This window comes from Lineus longissimus, chromosome 15 (genome assembly GCF_910592395.1).
Source record: "Lineus longissimus chromosome 15, tnLinLong1.2, whole genome shotgun sequence".
NCBI lineage: Eukaryota > Metazoa > Nemertea > Pilidiophora > Heteronemertea > Lineidae > Lineus > Lineus longissimus.
The window spans coordinates 14,900,280-14,921,030 of NC_088322.1; the positions used below are offsets into that span (position 1 = coordinate 14,900,280).

Consider the following 20,751-nt stretch of genomic DNA (forward strand, 5'->3'; position numbering starts at 1 on the left):
TATATCAAAACTATTCACTCGTGTACGAGGAGCATTATTTAAAGCTAAATCAACGTTATCACCTTCATAGACTTAAAGCCTTCGAAATTTCAGGGGAAAATCTAAGGTCAAGACTTTAGAAAAGTACTGTCAAGTTGATTTCAGCAAAGTTAGGCTATGTTTCTAATCTGTCTTGTCCCATTGTAGTCGATAGTTTACTTCTCGAGAAGATGTAAGGAGCGCGAACTGTTTCGACAGAATACGTCCTAGTCACGATAAGACAACGACATGTAAATGCAAAGATCCATACATTATAATAAAGTACGATCTTCAGCAAATTGCTAAGCCGCTTTCTAAGGATTGGAAGTAGATATAAATCTATTTTCTTCTCTTGTTTCCATCTGACAAGTCAAGTAGCTAAGTGCACAACTGATTTGTCCTTACAGGGTGACGCAAAATAGATCAAATGGAGATTGGCTTCTGGAAGACATTTTGAATCCAGCGGTTCACTTTGCACGAATTCTCTGCTACTAGATATTGCAAGGCTGTTGCAATACTAGCATGATTGAGATGGAGTATTATGAGGAGCCGTAAAATATAAGGATGGTCTTTTACCAGCCCGGCGTGCTCTAGCTAAGCTGACAAAGGCACTTGCTGATTGGTTCCCCGGGAGTTCTTATTCCCGGGGATGAAACCATCAGTCATTTGTGTGGAAAAATTCGAACCTATGGATATATGGAACAAATGATATAGTCTGACCACTTGAAAACGAGGGCTCATTGGAATGACTCTGCTGTTCGTAATAGGAAAAGAGAACACTCATACCAAACAATTAATTTCTAGATTACGATATTGGAACCTGTACTTGGAATGCAGAACGGACAGTGCTTCAATTAATTAGAACAAATACGTCAGAAATTTTATCAGCGAAAAGTACTATGTATAACACTCGAAATGAATTGTACGACAAAACACAATTAATTTTCAACTCAACGACTCCAAGCATGTGCCTGTAGTACCATTCTGACAGTGTTCTTTAGATTAAATTTGAATGTGCTACAATAGTCGTTGATTGAACAAGAACAAACATAACGGTGGGAGGGAATCCAGACTTTCCAAACAGCCCTAAGGTCACCTGACTGATTCGTGTTTGCATATGGTAATGAACGTCACAGGTTAAACAATGTCAAACGTGATAAGTGGCTGTGAGTTTGTATGAACCCTTCAAAACTACTTCAGGTAGATTTCGAATATTTACTTTGATTTGATTCATTTTCAAACCCGAGTAGAGGTGAGTTCATCTTCCAAACAAAATACTTCAACCAGTAGAAGCCTATCAAATATCTGCAAACAGCGCACCAATCGCAACCAAGGTAACAAAATATTCTCAAAAATCAGGGTAAAGAATCGTTAAGCCAATTGAATACGTACAATGTGCAACCAATCAGTAACAGTGAAAAACAAATATGCAAACATTTGGTCTCATCTGGTTTAAGGGGCAAATGGAGCCCGTCATCTGATTGGAAGATTCAACACCAGACCATATATAGAATTGTAATCTCTGGATGAAGGCCTCATAAAATCCTCAAGAGGCCAGTTAACCTCAATCGATGGTGCTTGTTACTATCACTACCAGTAAGACCCTAATCGGACTTTGGGCCGGTGCCTTATTTAAGCAACCAATTCCGGAACTGAACCTCACGAGTGGGAATAACCCCTCCACCAGCAGACACAAGCGTGTGTATTGTTTGCCAACCAAATCCTTTCCCATATTCCCCTTATCTTCTCTGAGATATTCACTGTTCATCGGGATCACAGTAATCTCTTCCATTTAAAACTGACAGAGCTGTTAGGCATAAGCGGCTTTGGGACAGCATCCTGGGATCAAAACTTGATACGACAAGGTGATGACTTATCGTAAGAATCGCAGACCAAAGCACATCACAATTTCACCACTTGTCGCACATTTGGCAAGGATTTCAATAAATCGTGTTTTCATTCGCCCGTAAGCAAGATTGGCAGGTATCGTTCGCCAGTCGTGGGGGCTGACTGAATTATCACCTCCATTGGAAGTACTGTTCCTTCAGTAAGCCTTACAAATCGGGTTACAGGAGTGTCACGGGCCTGGAGTCAATGCTTCCAAGGCGCCGCGATTGACACAACACGTTTCGTATGTTCTTAATGGCATCGTTTTTATCCTCTATTGAACCAAATTGTCAAAAGATGTGATCGATGAATTGGATGTATTCATGTCGTTGTGATGACTCGTTGTGAGTGAGTTCTCGGATCAAGTTCATCAAGGGTGCGACATCATAATGTGCTGGTGCCTTGTGGAAGGAGAGCCGCGTTGATACGTGACAAGTCGCCCATTACTCACAGTCAAAGGGATGATGCGTTACGCAATAATCTATCCTAAGATTATTAGGTTGATTTCTCTTGGGTATACACCAATGTTTGTGCTTCTTTCAGCGATTCTCAGGTTGTAGCGCTGATTGAGCAGATCACCTGAGTTCTACTGAAAGGTTTCAGCTTAGACTGGGGAATAAGTGAGAAGCGTTTTGAGAATATTGTCCATTAAAAACGCTGTATGATAACTTCAAAGCAGTTTTTTATTTTCGGGACAGTTTCAACATTGTAGCTAATGATTCATTTTTTTGGTGCTTGAGTGGATCGGAGAGCGTTCATATTTCAATGTCATGTATATCTTCCCAGGCTCTGTCAGTTGCAAGAGATCGCCAGCCATTTTGAAACCCCTAGACATCAACAATCCATTCATTGGTTGGTATTCCTTAAGGGTATCCACCTTCCATTTTCTCAGGAAGTAATAAAGGCAATACCAACAACATCAACATCCCGGGACCTCGTATAACCGTTTTTGTATGTTTACACCAGGCTACTAGAGAACCTACATGTATATCTTGTCTGTCACTATTCGGTGCACGTCACTGTCGGCCATTTTGAAACCCTCTACATTCGTAACATCAACGCAATTCAATCCAATCTGAGTCATTCAGCTCTTTGCAAGCTCGGGGCAACTTATTTGAAGTTTCGGGGAATTACGGGAAGATTCGATATAACTTCTCTCACTACTAATTAGTCCCTGCGATCGTGTGATCTTTGTTTTGACGTCTGCAAGCCTGAGGACAGGTCCGCAGTAACGACAGGTCAGCAATGAATAATTCGTTGTGTCATAATTGGTCGAAATGTTCTGCGAATTACACTTCAAGGGACGACTTGATAATGGATTGTAAGGTTAACATTAAATCTTTTTGATATTTTGAATATAGCCCCGCACAAGTACGCCCTCAGAATGGACATGACTTGATCAGGATTCTCCGAAGAAGGTCGCGAAAGAAGCAGAACATTGGCAAGGCGGCGATAATGACACTCTTGCGTTTTGACTCTCGTAGGCGAAGACTTTGTCGGCGGATTGTTTTGCTTCTCTCAGAGCTACGTTAGGAAGTATTTCCAGCTCCAGCAAACTCACAAACTTTGAGGTTTCACACACGTAGATTGTTAGGAAATCCGTCCCCGGAATCTGTCTCGAAACTGCCACAGACTCCAACAAAGTGTATTGCTATACAGCATCAGACATATCGGGCTTCAAATGACATTCCAGCTTGTCTAAAGTGAGACTGACACACTACGCGAGCGTCTTAAACACGGTGAGCTCAAAACGGTGAGGTTAAACACGCAGCCCAGACTGGCATATGGTTTCAAAACCAAAAGCAGACATTCACCATCAATAGTCTGATCTTAACTTTTCTTTAGCAAAAACCTTACCCGGGCGCAAACTGAGGAAATGGTAAGGTGAATTCTTTCTTCGCCGATATCATGGATAAAGAGTGCGAATGCCAATAACCTTGCAGGTCGCAAAGCACACGGCTGACTTCACTCTTCTTGGTTAAGTTTTCTTTCAAGTGAATTTATATGTAAAAAGAGCATCATATATTTCAAACTAACTTCTTCGGGCGGATTGGGTTACAAAAAAACCCAGTGGGTCTTGAATATCTTTATATGACTTGTTCATAAGGTGAATATGAATCCCCTCAAATGTCTTGTGTGACGCAGGATCTGCCCCGATAAGGGTGTAGGGTTACCATGCTCTCATGTAAGCCAAGGCCATGTAGCCTTTGATGCCTACATTGAGGCTGGCATCTAACCTATCAATGTCATGCTCTTTCAAAGACTTTGTTATGCTGAGGTGAGTGCCCTTGCTCACATCTCACCAATTTCCGAACAAGATTAAAGTTGTGACGGAAACGAACCACAAAATTAGCCTTCTGATTACATAATTTTAAAAAGACTATTTATTGTTGGTTCACTAATCACACTGTCTCGGTCAGGCATGATTGCGTGCATCTGATTGGACAATGCGGCTGGTCGACCCTAATGCTATTTGATGTTGACACCAGTATTCATCCATTACACCACGTACATGTAAGGATTGACTACATGTATACATGCTTCCCGAAATTGGTGGCTTGCATTGGAACTAACTTTTCCCCCCTTGTCCGTCATTAAAGGCATTCAAGTGTGTTGGTCAACCATGACTATCTCCTTTGTCCCTCCACCATAAGGCCTAGTTTCCCCTTATGACATCACTATTTCGGACACTCAGCGCCCCATTTCTGGAAAGTTGTATAGGCAGCACCATTTTGGCTAAATCATGAAATCCTAAAGTAATTACAACTCCTTCAAAGTTAAGTGAATGCCCGGCATATAAAACATAGGCTGTTTTCTTGAAAACAAAGAACATACTCCTAGCCTCGAAGGAGATATAATTGCTGTAGGATTTCCTACAGAAGTTCGATCCAAAATGGTGGCACCTATGGTAAACCTTTAACAACTTCTTCCGCGTTTAGCAAGTTGTCAAAGTATAACACGGTCCCTCTTCTACCTTCTGGGAGCGGCTGTGTACGAAGATTTGCCTTAACGATAACATATTGCTAGACAGCCATTTCCCCGCCCTCACCAGCGTCTGGCCCTGCGTCTAGCTCGAGACTTGATCGGCCAATTGACTATTGATCCCCGATACCAACGAGACAAGTTGCCGGTAGCCGATTAAGTCTTAATAATTGATATTCTTCCAATCTGACACAAGAGGGGAGTAGGTGCCAAGTCCGGCCATGCAATGAGCACTTGACAGTGTGATGTTGGCCAAGTTAAGATAACGTGCAGTCATGATCGACAGTCCGGGATATACCAGTTACAACTGCCATGACTGCTTTCGTCTAGCAATAACTCAGTAACAAGTTGATTCCGTAGGAAAACTATAGTGGCGACAGTATCAAGTGCAATATTGCCCGCGGTGTTTCTTTGGTCGATGCGTCGTACCGAGGAAAACAAATTAAAGTCTGCCTACGCTGGCTAAATCAATGACATTTCAACCACTTTCTCCAGATTATCACGATATGATGGCGGCATAAAGTCACTACTTAGCAAACTTCAAGATTTTGTCCAAATGAAAACAGAAACCTTGCTTGGCATGAATATGGCAGCATTGCCTAAAACACACATTTTTTGATCCTGATTCAATGATAACCATCAATTAACAGTACAGTGAGGACTCTTCTTTCAACTGAGAATAGTTGCCAATCAGCATCTGAATGACGAGCTCGATTGTCACTGGTTGTAAGTATTTGCAATCAACCAATCAAATGAGAGATAACAATCAGGATTGCCATTGCCTTCTGGAGAAGGAAGGCGTTAATTTTCGATTTGCAGCGGGTGCTCTTTCAGGAAGACTGCAGACACTCGGGTCCAAAACAATTTTGCAGTACAAGGGTATGTGGTGTCCTTAATAATATACCACTGACACCAGTGACCTTGATCAGGGATCATTTTCTCACTTGGGCAGATTGCCTTCACAGTTAGAACACCTGCGATATGACGTAGAGTCACGTGACGCTACTTGACCAATCGGATTTTGCTACTTTTTCCAAGTCTCAAAGGAATAGGCCAAGGTCATGTGCAAATATTGAGCTCAGTGGAGACCATTAGTGAATTTTGGTGGGAATTCGGGCATGCACTACACTAAATATCGTCAAAAATAAGCCATGGGCAGTCAGTTGTCTTGATTTTACTGAAAAGAAAACAATTGTTTTTATCAGAGATCGGTCTTTGAAAAGAAACAATATCAGAACGAGGGACCTTGAATATTTCTTTGGCGAGCAGAGAAAGCTTCAATGAATTTTTCGATCAAACCAAACGCACTTGCCTTAGGTTACACAGCAGCACCATTTCATGTTTTATGCGAATTTGACATGACGTAAAGCCTTCTACCCCATTGGTAAAGAGACATGGCCTTTGATTGGTTATCACTGTTGCCCGTTTAAGTTAATGAAAACAAGACCTTTGTCACTGACACCAATTTTCATCGATATCAGGAAGTATTCTTTTTGGCCATTATCAACTGGAAATCATTGGTCAAATACAGTCATATGACCTTGTACCGATTGATCAAATACAGTCACCTGACCTTCTAGAAGCGACTGCAGGCGACAGAGTGTTATTCATCCCATCATACGAAAGTTTTCATATCGGTTCAATAAGAAACAATTCCTTTGTAACAACAGACATACAAATTATATGTTTTCGAGGATTAAGAAACAAATAACACCCTCCAGCACCCCAGTATCACGCGTCAAACAGGCACGTTAATTAGAAACCTCGGTCCGTATTCTATAACGACCCTATCTTCCTCATTTTGTATGCAACCGGTTGGCCAACATCCTTTACGGTTTTGTTGGTATACTTTATATAGGGTTGAAGAGGTTGGTGGATATTGCTTTTTGGTTACTTCAAGACAAATAACATTGTTTGATGATGGGTAAACATCAATATTCGCCCAGCAAAGGATGTTGGCGGGTTGGTCAGGATTGGTGACCTTGAGCATGACCTTGACCTTCGACCTTGACCTTGATCTGACCAATAATAGGCCTTTCCCCATATCGAATCCTGGTGATAATATTTTGGTGCTCGAACCAGACTTAACGAAAGGTCAACCGGCTTTCGATAAAGTCGGCCGTGGGGGAATTTGTCACAATGAACGGACAAGGTCTGGTGCTACAGAGAGAATGATATTACAATCAGAGAGAGGACATTTAGAAAGGACTTTTTCGACCTGGTAAAATAAAGACAGAATGTTCCTGTAGACAAAACCAAAGAACATAGCCATCGGTGTAGTTAATCGAACTGACTGGAGGTTCTAGAGTCTTGGTCGACCTTCGCTCTGAGAATCACCTATTTGACACTGTACGACCTCATGGCAAATGAGAGTACCTATGGGATGAGTTAAGTATGAGATATCACTCCTGCTTGTCGGTAATGAAAAATGATATGCTTTCACCGACAGCGTTAATGAAAATAATTGGAAAGATCTAAATTATTCTATCAGTTTAGCTTCGGCACTTGGAACTGTGACCTTGGCTTGTGCGTGACTCAATGAATGATGATTGAAATAATCATAACGTCTCACTTGTCCATGCGGCTGTCATTGGCTTCAAATAGATGCTTTTACTAACAGTGTTGATGAAAATAATTAGAAATGTCTAAATTATTACAAACATACGATAAATACTTTGCCACAAGTGCAAAAGTCTCCGTCAGTGGAATCTGTGTATTTGCTCGAAGAAGATATAAGAAAAACCTTTCACAAAGTAAATCTCCCTTACTAAAGATAAGCAAACCGGACTACAACCCTGGTTACAAGTCCCCTACAAGTAAAGTACTCGAAAGATCTTCTGAAATTCCAAAACCCTCAGGTTAATCAAAGTGTACAATATAGATAGATCATTTAGCCTAGAGCTAAAGAACTTATCTACCGAAAGATATGAATATGCTTTTCGACATACCATTGGCTTCAAGAAGACTGTGATGAAACAAGGCAAACAGGAGGTCAACAATATTTGCATGAATCGCAGACGCCCTTTGAAATGCCATACACAGCATAATTGGCCCTGACTATTCAGGAGGATGACTGCCTTTCGCCCCGTAATACTACAGAGAGAGCACTTTTCAAGAAGCCAGCATCAATTATAACTGATTAGGCGGAGCGTTCCTGAGCGATTATTTCGACTCGGATTATGCATCATTGGATCCGCTAAATAAAAGATATCAGTTTTCCCTTAATTAAAATATGTCATGTCTATTTCATTGAAATGAGAAACGCGCGCTTACTCCGTAACACACCTGCAAGTTACAAAGTTGAAGCTAAACAACTCGGCTTCAGGATTTACTGCGTTGTTTTCGCATTAAACTTAGAAACAATCCTTGATTAGAAACGAAATAATCCAGAAAATTGAGTCAGATGTGATGATAGCTTGTTGTGTCGGAAGTGCAATTACTTTTTTCCAGAAGCAAGAGAAACAGGAATTTAAATCAATTCATTTAAATTCATTCAGATTTGTTCAGATCTGAAATCTGCTCCGATGAAGCACGAAGAAGGGCTTTTGATTGGCCAAGAACGACAGAAGGTCATGGAACAAAGAGTAAATATTCTACATTGATAGACTTGTTAGGTGTAGTGAAGAGTAATTTAGTAATGATCATGATAGAATGACATGTGATATCAAGTGATATAAACGACCAGGGTGATTAAAAAAGGGTCAAACATCAAAGTCAGTCATGGCCGGAAGCCGTCGATGTCATACCTTTCCCGAGGTGAATGGAGGTCATTCTCTGATTGGTGTCAACACTAGCATCCGCCAAAGGAGGCTAAGGGAGAAGTTGTTCCAATCAGCGAAAGGACGGTAAAAAGCAGGAGTCTTTGATTATCTTTTTGATTTATTGTTGTCATGTCACGAGGGTCTTTGTTTCCGTTTTTGATAACAACCTTGGGTGCTAATTAACGTCTAACATAGTACCATTAGTTACCGCCTGGTGGCGTATTTGCCACAAAGGGACAGAATTCTGGAACATTTTTTTTTCGTTTCCGCAATACACTCTCCCTCAAACATGACTTTCAGAGAATATTTTTTCAAGTTAGGCTTTGTATTGCTATTGAACTCAACAACATGTTTTCGAGAAGCACTCCTCTCCCAAGGTAACCTGGATATCATGCCCTCAGAACACGACATGTTTTTCAAGAAGCATTTCTTTTCTAATTAGGTAACCTGGATGATCAACAACAACTGCTCAAACATCATAATCCGCACGATCGGGTAAGACGCTGCATCGCTAGTGATCCTTCAAGTTGGATTGGTTTCCGATGTTGAGCAAGAAAAGGATAGTTCTGTCGTGTGAGATTGAAAAAAATTCTGTAAAACGTTCGTCCGCACCTCGGTGCACTTTTGACCTGTAGAGAACGTCAGAAGAGATTGTAGAACAGACTTTCCGCAATACAAGGAGCAGTGCTGATGTTACGGGTTGGACACTGCTGCACCACACTGAACTTCCAGCGGTATTGCCTCCGTAGCCTTCGCCAGCTGAACAATGTCAACGGATTGATCATGAGGATCAAGATGTGTTGCACTGGTAATCCCTCATGTCAGTGATATCGGCCCAGATTACCTTCTCCTCAAATTTACCCTATCGGTGTTTTTGTTTTTTTGCCTTTGATTTCGTTTACAGCCATGGTTGATGACACACCATTCTCGCTGGACATCGGATACGCATGGAAGGAAATCGATTAGGCTTGAAGGGTAGTGAGTAATCCTTGCAATGACTATGGGGGCGCACACCCGTTTCGTTGCCGATCAAGTCTTTGTTAATGTTAACCGTAAATGTCTCTCATTTCGGTTCTGGTTTCACAGAAAAAAGATTTTGCCTCAAGTAAAATGAGCATCGGATATCGCTCTACGCACTGAGTTTAAGCGTTTGTTCGTCAAAATTGGATATTTTGTTCGAATTTTATACTTACGACATTTTACCCAATTTATACGATGGTTACTCTGAAGCGTCTTCAAGGCCACTCTCGACTACCACAAGTTCCATAAACATTGATAAAGAGATCCCAGAATAATGAACCACAATAAGATTGAGCTTGATCGTGGCCATTACCCAGTCTTATCCCGCACAATATACCATCACCAGACTCTAACCAATTAATGTCGCCATAAAGTAGCTTTTCACCGCCATTTGTTTTACTTTCGTTAGGGTAACACTGGCGGAGATATTCAATTTGGTGGAGGCTGATTATTTCTCCTGACTCTTAAGTAATTGGTATGGGTCTGTCAAAGTCCGTTTGGGGTCTCCAGAGCCAGGACAAACTGTCAGGATTAATGTGATTCGGAGTTCATAACAATTTGGGATCATTCGTAATTGTTTGGTGGACGAAGTCTCGCGAGAATGAATAAGATCACGTGAGGTTTCGCGTAATTTACTGATACCTGATACAGAATCCATTTCAATGAATAAGATGACGAAGGAATTTATTTTCATCAGTGATGTTAGAAACGTAATTCTGGCCAACTTAACAAGTTTACCTTTGAATCTTTTTTACTACAAATATTTTCAACTAAAACTTAACGTTAAACGGAGGACTGGATGATGCTGAAAACTGATTGGCTGCGAGGTACATGCACAGCAAACAGGAGCATAGCCAAAGCGCCAGTGAGCGCCAAAGAGAGCGCTGACATTGCAGCAAACAAGATATCCGGTCAATCGTCTGTGCTGCCACTTGTTGTATTAAACCACTAACTGCTGACAGAACGGGTCGTTGGTCTAGTGGTACGATTCTCGCTTAGGCTTCGAGAGGTCCCGGGTTCGACCCCCGTGTAATACCCTTTTTTTAATAAGCTGACCAAACGTCTGTGCTGCCACTTGTTGTATTAATTCACTAGTAACAAAAATTACTGATAGAACGGCTCGTTGGTCTAGTGGTACGATACTCGCCTGGGCTGCGAGAGGTCCCGGGTTCAACCCCCGTGTTATACCCTTTTTTAATAAGCTGGCCAAACGTCTGTGCTCCCACATGTTGTATCAACTTTTTACACTGCGGGGATCTGGGGAGGAAATATGGCTTGTTTCCCATTCTCCCCGGATGCAATCAATCTTCTAATGAAGGATACTCTTTTCCCACGTTTTTATTTCCATTTTTATCGTCACGAGCTTGCAATTAATATCTCGATCATCACTAGCATCATGAGTTTGAGCTCAACCTTAGGCAGTGGGCCCTTGGTGCTTGTCGTCGAGAGCACAGTGAGATGTTAGGTCAGTCCAAGGCAGTAGGCCCTGGTGTGCATGTCGTCTAGAGCACAGTGAGATGTTAGGTCAGTCCAAGGCAGTAGGCCCTGTGTGCATGTCGTCTAGAGCACAGTGAGATGTTAGGTCAGTCCAAGGCAGTAGGCCCTGGTGTGCATGTCGTCTAGAGCACAGTGAGATGTTAGGTCAGTCCAAGGCAGATGGCCCTGGTGTGCGTGTCGTCTAGAGCACAGTGAGATGTTAGGTCAGTCCAAGGCAGATGGCCCTGGTGTGCATGTCGTCTAGAGCACAGTGAGATGTCAGGTTAGTCCAAGGCAGATGGCCCTGGTGTGCATGTCGTCTAGAGCACAGTGAGATGTTAGGTCAGTCCAAGGCAGTAGGCCCTGGTGTGCATGTCGTCTAGAGCACAGTGAGATGTTAGGTCAGTCCAAGGCAGATGGCCCTGGTGTGCATGTCGTCTAGAGCACAGTGAGATGTTAGGTCAGTCCAAGGCAGTTGGCCCAGATAACTTTTGTGGAAGAGACAAGGCTGTGAATGTCTTCCAGAACATTGTGAGGTGCTAGCTCAGACCAAGAGAGTAGATTATAATGCATGTACTGGAATGCGCGCGATCAGCCTTAGATTGATCAAAGGTGTACTTCAGTAATTCATTAAGGGAGCGATCTATTTGCCAACTCGATCCGCTGCCATTGTGATAACATGTAAAGGATGTTACGTGATTGACATCTGAACTGTGGCAATGAAGCCGGGAAAGAGATATTCAGAAAGTCGTCAAATGAAATTGATGGAAAATTAATCGGAATTATCATAATGCCGTTAGTTCTTAGAAAGTCTGTGAAGTCTGTTGATTATCAATTTAAACTGAATAGTAATGGGAGAGATGTGTTTGGTAAACATAACTCTCGCGGCTATTTGCTGATTAAATTTTGAGAGAGATTAATACTGAGGGCTCTCTAGTTGCAATTTTCAGTTAGTTAGTTAGTTAGTTAGTTAGTTGTTACCACTTTTGGACTGGGAAGTCTAAGATAAGAAATATCTGAGAGTATGGAAATGAAAGTAGTCACGAATAGATACACTCAATGTTGATTACAAACTTTGTCATCGTTCCAAATAGAGTCATGAAACTTTTGGAGTAACTTGATGTCGAATCGGTGTAAACATGGAACCCAGGCATGCTACCAACAGTTTACCAAAAATAGTTTAAACGCCATAAGACGATACAATACCTTTTGGCTTGCCTTTCGTGCTAATGGCATTTTGTGACTGTAAAAAGTACAGCGATCAAATTTACAATTACTGGTACAGAACCGACAGGACATCTTTGGTATCTAATTTGCAGCCAATCTGGTAGAAGTTACGACTCAGATAGAAAAATGCGTCCCAATCGATTTGGAGCCCATATTGGCTTATCGGTGTTGCTGCGAGAACGCACCTCGGTTTATCTCATTCCAAAAAATATACTGATTTGGTTGTAGTGTGGTCTTTGATCCCGACTGCCAACCACTCTCGCCACATCTTGTCTTTTTCTACTCAATTCAATGATCGTACCGCAGAGAAAAAGAAACTTTGATACGTCCTTTGATTGATGTCGCAAGTGGTACCGAGGGAGATGGTGGTTAAAATGACACGAATTAGCAGGCTCATATCAAACAATACCAGTGAAAAAAGAGATACCCACAGCTAAAATAATGCTAGTCCCCGTATTTGATAGCTGTTCCCTCCAACCTCATCATGAATATTCAAATAGTGGTGTCGTCTCAGGACTAAAACATGACCACCAAGCAAATCAAAAGTAACATAGGGACATTCAACTTTCGACTTCAAGCAATTCATCATTGAATATACAGACGACAAAAAATCAACAGGACAATTTGATTCTGTGAACATCCATAAAATCATAATCCGTGATGAAGCTTTTTAGGTTGTTTATTTTGAGACAAAATTTCGATCACAGAGCAAAATAAAATATGTAAAATGCCAGTTGATTCTGGGAATTTATGAGAGCAGACCAATAAAATTTGAAGCCACTGAAACGGATTTCCTTAATGTGTCATATCGGGTATTTTTAGAAAATGTTTTTAGGTTGAACACGCGTCTGTCAAATAAAGAACTGACAAAAAGAGTCAAACATCATAATCAGTTGACAACTAAATCAATTAAGGATTCCTTAAATCGATTCTCTTAAATATTTACGTCATCGCGACGAAAGTTCCAGACGAAAATACTAAAATAACATCAATTTGTCATTTTGTGAAAAATCCGCCATGTTGTTTCTGCGACCAATCCATCAATCTCGTTCTCGCAAGATGAGAGGTTACGAGACTTACGTCAATAAAACATCAGGTAATATTAAAAAGGTTGATGTTTCGCGCCAGGTCGTGTTTGCGCAATTTGCTGGTTGTCAACAAAATATGACACAGCACTCTTCGAGGGTATTAGCAGAGGTTTTAACTCCAAGTGTGGTTTAATTGATTAACACACATCACGGGCAGTCACCGTAACATTGTCAAGAGTTCGCTAAACGCCGGTGAGTGTGCGGGGGTTCAACGAACAAAACCTTGATTCCAACTTTTGGAGTTTTTCTACCTTTGCCTGAAAGTCTAGAAGGCCTACAACCAGACGCATTGGATACTGATTTATTGGAGACCGATGTTTGGTTGCGGATTATTATCAAGATGAAACTAAATGTATCTTTTATACGACCTCTATTCGTCGCCATCAGTCTTCGTATTGTTCATGGACATTTCCCCCCGGTTGACATCCACACTGAGCATTGGAAGATGAACTACTTCATGTTGGCCTATATGTAATAGTAAACTGCGGAAAAAGTGATAACAAAATTGCCGGAAGTACTGAGTGTGTTCGCAAACCGTTTGCTGGTGATTGGCTTACAGTGAGGAATTGAAAGTTATTTACTTACTTACATACGCGTTGTCCTTAGCTTTACTGCTATAAATTATTCACTTTTCAAAAACAATATACATCTACATCTACCAAAGCAGCGTCACGAGTGTTTTAAGTAATTAGTTCCGAACAGATATATCAGGACGTGTAAGTATACAATGTCAAGGTACCTGCAGTCGAGGTCGGATGTACCAAGCTTGTATGCAGAGTTGACATTGAATCATGAGAAGGAAGAAAAGGAACGAGGCTACCGAGAATAGGCAAAGTCGTCAGCCACTTTTTGGCGGAAGTGAAACTAGTTCTAAGATTGAACTGCATGGAGGAAACACACTTTCCCAGGCCTAACGATTCCCGATTACCATTGACGTCAAACATAAAATCTGTTCTGCGAATTTCAAGTGCATGTACGACCATGGCTCGACTTTGAACAGATGTAGGAAGAATAATCAGCAAATGGTTCAGCCAAAACTTGTCCTTCCAAGTATCTTGGTTAGTCCCCATCCCAGTTTCGGAGGTTATGTTGCAAACTTCAGTTAAAGTAGCAACTTATTTGTTTAAGATTTGTTTTCCCTTCAAAATCTGTCTGCCCGGGGCTTTCCTCTGTTTCAGAGGTTACTTGAGTCAGAACACCACATTTCCTTATAAATTGATAAGAAACGACGATAACTACAACAATACGCTCTTGTAGAAACCGGTTAACAATCCCAAGACTTGAGGCGAAGGTAGGAGTACAATATGAAATATCCACTTGGATTTGTTACAGCTGCAAGGCCCCTGGATCTTTTTCTAAAGGTAATAGCTTGCGAAGCTCGAGGCATAAGCTTTTAAACTCTTTTCACATGTTCCATTGGACGTGGGGTGCGGCAGAAACCTTCCTTGGCGTTTTTGCAAACAGCAAAACTGCTAAAATACCGAGTTCTGTGTTCAGCTTAATCCTTGTTTTAATGACATGTATCAGAGACAAGATTACGGTAGGTATTGAATACGGTAGGTATGTCACATATATCGGATGGCATATTGAAGAGGAGATTCTCCAGCTAATTGTATGATCAGAATTCATTCTAGTGGCGCCACCTACATGCATGGCTGGTGTCATGTTTTCCATTTCACCAAATGTCCCCCGAAGGCGAAATGCATTCAAGAACTTTTGCTCAAAGGAAATGGTAAACAAAACAAAATGATTCAGTTTGTTTTTACTTTGAGGCAATTACCAGAATGACCTGAGGTTTCCTCCCAAATCTAGATTGTTTCAATACAAATTAAAGGTGTTTGTAGCGAGCCATTGACCGCGGGGTCATTGATAGCCAACCGAAGCAAAAAGTCACTGACAACTTACAAACAAAAATCTGTATCCTTGGCGTGATTGGCATTGAAATAAACGTTAACTTTTTCAAAATCGAAAGTTATTATCTTCTGATGGATGCGTGCAGGTGCTTCAGAACAGACATGAGGGAGATGGCAACGTTCATCGTTCAAATGGAAGCAATTTCAAGCAATGTCGAAAATTACGCATGGGTTACTTTTGGGATAAACTTCGCTGTCCTGCCCGCAGACAAATGTCACTATTTTAAGAATGGCGGGGAAAGTGATAATTTCCTTGGACGGAAAGGCTGCAGCTGCGTCAAACTCTATAAAAGAAGATTCAGAGCAAAAAATGAAAACTTGTGTTGTCGTTAAAAGACAACGCTATTTCAAAACGGAAATGGACCCAAGCGGAGTGGAGAGTTTTTATTCGAAGCTCATCACCAGGGGCCAACTCTCGCGAGATTTAGAAATATTTGTCATGTCTGCGTAAAAAGCACAGACAACATCATTTCCGGTCGTAATAACATAAGTTTAGATTCGATCCTCTTAATCGGTTCATTGTTTGGCAGGAATTTCTATTAATGACTTTTTTGACAGGATTTCCGACCAAGTTGAAATTTACTCAAGACAATTTGTATAAGCATCTGCAACGCTGGGGGCCATTTCTCCAGTGGAACAGTTTTAACAAGTTAGTTTTTCCCCAGAAATTCACCGCGCATCGTATCTTACATGCAGTTGAATAATCTACTCTCTCGGTATGAGATAGGAGTATAGAGCCTTCGGTATCTAAAGGAACATTGTTGAACATGTAACTATACCACCTTTGGTGAACGTTACTTTAGATAATGCCACCTGTTACAGACCACAGTGAATTCCATCGAAGATTTTGCAAATTGCCTGGTAAAAGGAAACTCTTAGTGACTTACTGGGCTTCTATGAAGAATCGATAAAAAAGAAAAAAGACAACGGAAACAACATCGAAAACTGCAACAATCGAGTCTAGCGTCGAGCCCTGCTTTGTATGATAAACAGTTTATCATCGCTCTAACTTGTACAAATTCTAAAGAAGTACAGGCGAGAACGATCCAAAGTAGGCCAGGATCAACGAACTGGTCTTTAGAAGACTCGCTGTAACTAGGTTACTCTCAGCTATAGCCTTATCATGACAATGACAGCAGCAATTTATAATTTACGAGTAATTCAAATAGTCAATCCAATTTGGATTCTTACTGATTAAAAACGGTAACATATACAACAACATTACTATATTTCACTGTAGCTTACAACATCATCAAACAATTTATACTGTATCAGAGGAATCTATTGGTTGTCTCAAATCGAACCAGAAAGAAAATAATTCGGTTTAGATTTTTGATTGGCCATAAAATATCGTTTTCATCTGTAAGAATATCAGAGGACTTAATCTCCAGGGGAGTAAGTTTACTTTCACACCAGGCCTGATAAAATATGATGCCTCCAAATTAAGAAACCCCATTGCTAGCAAATTTTACCATCGTTAAAAGGAATCATTAAGAACTGTGAAGATTGACTTGTTCGCAGTTACTTACTGAGACTGGAATGTACAACCTGATCTTCTGCGGGAATTGTCCAGAAATCGAGACAAAAACAGGTAAAATTAGCAACCTTCACTGAAAGGCGTACTCTGTTCGCAAGGCTGTATTTACAAGTGGTCTGCTGGAGAAGGAAATAGACACAGGCGAAGTGTCACAACTACACATGCCAGTTCGTTGAAACCTGACATGAATTGTGTTTTGTTGAAGTAGATACAGACACAGGAGCGTCCTGAACATGTGTATCCAGCAGGAATATAGCCAATTGGTTTTTTTCTTCAAATTCAACTTATATGTACTATATCAGCCGAATAGTAAACGGTTACACCTGGCCTTTAAATCTTACAAATTGAATGTAAGCGATAGCCTGCGCGGTAAATTCTTAAGCGATTTAAACACGTTTTCGCCGTTCGCATACCGCGTAATTAAAAGCATTGGAGGAAAGCTACGAAATTTGCTCCGAGCTAGTATATTTCTGATAACTAACACACCTAATGGATATTTAAAAAAAGAAAATTTTAAACATGTTAAGATGTTACATTAAGGATCATATACTGCTAGTTGCTTTGATAACTACACTGATTATTTGCAACTTCTCCTCTGAAGTTTTAATACACTCGTGAACGTCACTCGATGCAGAATCGTGCCATTTCAACACTTCATCAGCCTAATAGTTAAGACTTCCTGCCGTATTTGCCAATTAGAAGCCCTCAATCAAACTCCTGTATAGGAGAAGCAGGACTGAGGGCTTCTGATTGGCTAAAATGACACGAGCTCTTAAAAAAGTGTTGAGTATTGATAAAATTAAGTATTTGTGAAATCAACTTTGGTTGTAACGTTTTTCTTACTATAAAGTAGTTCGGACATGAACAAATCAACCGACCCTGTTATTTAGTCCAGCTGTAGGCCTTCTGTAACGAAATAAATGGACATTACCGCTGTTTGTACCACACGGAGATATACTAAGTATTGGTTCGGACCACTGGACCTCATCGTCTGGGCATGTGATGAGAGATAACCTCGATCGAGTTCAGTGTACTCGGAAATGGAGATGGAAATCGAAAGCCGAAACGATAACTATGTCACCGTCAAAGAACGTTTTTATGATCAAAGTTTGTTTGAAATAAGAACTGTCGCCTATTTCAATCTATGGTCCAATTGCGCTAAAGAATAGTAGACAATTAATGGAAAAGATTTTTGCGTGGTGACATGAACAATATATAAGGAACGAATATACAAGTTAAGTAATAAATTGATCAGGAAATATAGAGCTGAGTGCCAATTTTGGACACTAGGGGTCTATTTTCAAACTTAGTGCGAGATGATTCATGTTTGGTTTTATATTGGCCTAGCTAATCCCCATCACATATTTGAGGCATATCCGTTGCGTTTATTTACCATTTGTCGGTGTATGCCAGTCGATCTCCATCGAAGCTGTTTCTTTGGGTCGATGTTATCAACATTTCCCCCGATAACCCTTTAATAGAACAACATGGAATTCAGGCAAAGCGGGCTTTGTTTGAAGACAATACACCATGTATTGGGCTTGGCCTGAATTCATCAAATTGCGATGTAAGGGGAAAAACTATGAACTTAAAGATCTCTACACCGCATTCTTTTCATAGAAGAAAAATATTTCATTGTCTCTCTGCGAGACTAATTGTTTTTCCTGCTGGCCGGACAATTCAACCGCATGAATTATGCCGTACAACAGTATAGCGTGATTGGAGTGATGACTTCCTCCCATAGCGGGCATTTGTATCGTTTCTAAAACACACTCAATCAAAAATTTGAAAGATACAAAGTTTTTTTATATGTATACCACATATCATTGAAAACCACTGATGCCACGATGGATGTGGGAGGGGCACCTGATTTGTACAAAAGAACAGGTTCATGTAAATTAGCTAAACGGAACCCTTTCTGATAAAATCTTGTGACATATTATAAAGTGGACGGCTTGAGAATCGATCTTGTACCATAATTTAATTTCTCTAACGAAAACTGCTGAATCTGCTTAAAAAAGCGACCACTTAAAAGACACACTCAGTCTTTTCCTTGAGGCCTGAATGAAATCTAGGTCAGAACCTTACTGGCCATCCCGACAAAACTACTTTGATCTCTATTTCAAAGATTTTATACCAGAGACAGGGAGTTGTCTGCATGAACGGATGATGAAGGGAACATGTTGCTTTCTCAAGGAAATTATCATTAACTTGTAGTTGTTGATGATTTCTCCATGTGTATAATTATATGCAAAAGGTTAAAGGTTGTCAAATGTATACCACGACATAGTAAGTCATTAAAAAACAATGACGGATGAGCCCAAATGCCACAGTTACACTCAAGATAATAACAGTAAACGAAAAAGGCGCCATTTGTGACTGAAACGAAAATGACAATAGATGACCTCGCCTAATTGCCTAAATGATTAACCTACTAATCACCGAGGTCGTTCGTTGTCATTTTACGCAAATATCAATTTTGTAGAGCAAATACACAACATCATTAGCTTCGCTTGCAGTTAACGGCTATTGTGACAGCATGGTAGAAATGAGAAAACATAAGACTATCCTACGAGTTTCCAAACACTTCCAAAAGTATCCAACTTAAAGAATCTAAAGGTCCCGGTTGATGTTTTTAAAGTTCGACTCGGCGGCTGAAAGAGGATAGGTAAACCACACGAAAAACATCGAGATAATCCACAGTTTTCGCCTACCTTGTTTTTCTCAGAGAAATCCGAATGCAGCGTCAATAATTGAAGCTAGCTCTTCTTATCCGATCGTCGGCGAAAATGCTTGCTACCGGAACCACATTGTTTTATACCGCCACAAACCGGCCTCGGCACCAGTCGTTAGAATGGTTGCAAACTTTGTTCAGAAGCCTCTTGTTTGGTATACTCCGACCTCGCCTCCAGCGCTGATGTGAAATGAATGAATCGTAAGTCTGCTCATCACCACTCTCGTCCCAGATAATGAAATGTCCCGCCTACTCTCAAACCTCGGCTTCTTGCATCAGCCTGCGAGTAGGCAGGTGGATTGTTTACAAAGTAACCTTGTCGTCTGCTTAATAGAATACAGTACCCTTGTTTTGATCGTATAATGTCGATTACCTGGTCGATCACTGAACTCTAATAGGGAGGTTACGCAGACAACAAAGTGAAATTCCGCAACGGCATACGCGTTAGATCTCATACATTTTCACGGTCTCCAATCAAAGACAAAATTATTCGTCCGCGATGTCGCTCATGCATAACTAATCGTGGTGATCGCGTTTGCAGTTGTTCAGGCAGGCAGCAGGGGTAACAGCGTATTATGTCATCACCCGCCACCCCTTCCATTTGCCACATCAACTGCGAATACGACAACCAAAGTTAGTTATGCATGAGCGATATCTCTGACAATAAAAAACTTGATTTAAGGCAACAGCATGATTACAGATTAGCTTAGCTTATCAAGTGTGACCCCAGCGACGCTGGATCCATATCAAAAGGGCGGTTTGATTAATCCCTCAATTAACGTCATGGATATCAAAACCCTCAAAATGAGAAAAACGAGGTTACCGGTAAAGATCTAGAGTCTGCACTTCAACGACCGTTCGCTTTGAATAAAATGAAGAAAATAGCTCAGCCTCTTGTCCTAAAGCAGGCAGTTCATTTACGTTAGTTACCGACGGTCGGATGAGATTTCATGTAACTTAGGCTGGTTTTCCATTGAAATTCTTCTGAAACATTTAATGCATTACTTGTGAGTTAAAAATGAAATATGTACGTAAATTCCACCTCACCAGTATATAATTTTGCCTTAAAATTCAACAAGCGAAGCGTCATTTTGAATAACACTTTAAT

At 40.8% G+C, this 20,751-nt stretch overlaps 1 long non-coding RNA gene across 1 annotated transcript in view; it reads right to left on the reverse strand.

The window, feature by feature from the left end:
* LOC135499793 (uncharacterized) overlaps window positions 1-20,481 on the reverse strand; it is a 37,083-nt gene extending 16,602 nt beyond the window's left edge. Inside the window, exons 1-2 of the long non-coding RNA XR_010449342.1 lie at window positions 20,467-20,481; window positions 19,624-20,111 (exon numbers count right to left, since the gene is read on the reverse strand). This is a non-coding gene — a long non-coding RNA (uncharacterized LOC135499793). The remainder of the gene's footprint in view (window positions 1-19,623; window positions 20,112-20,466) is intronic.
* Between the last annotated feature and the right edge of the window lie 270 nt (window positions 20,482-20,751).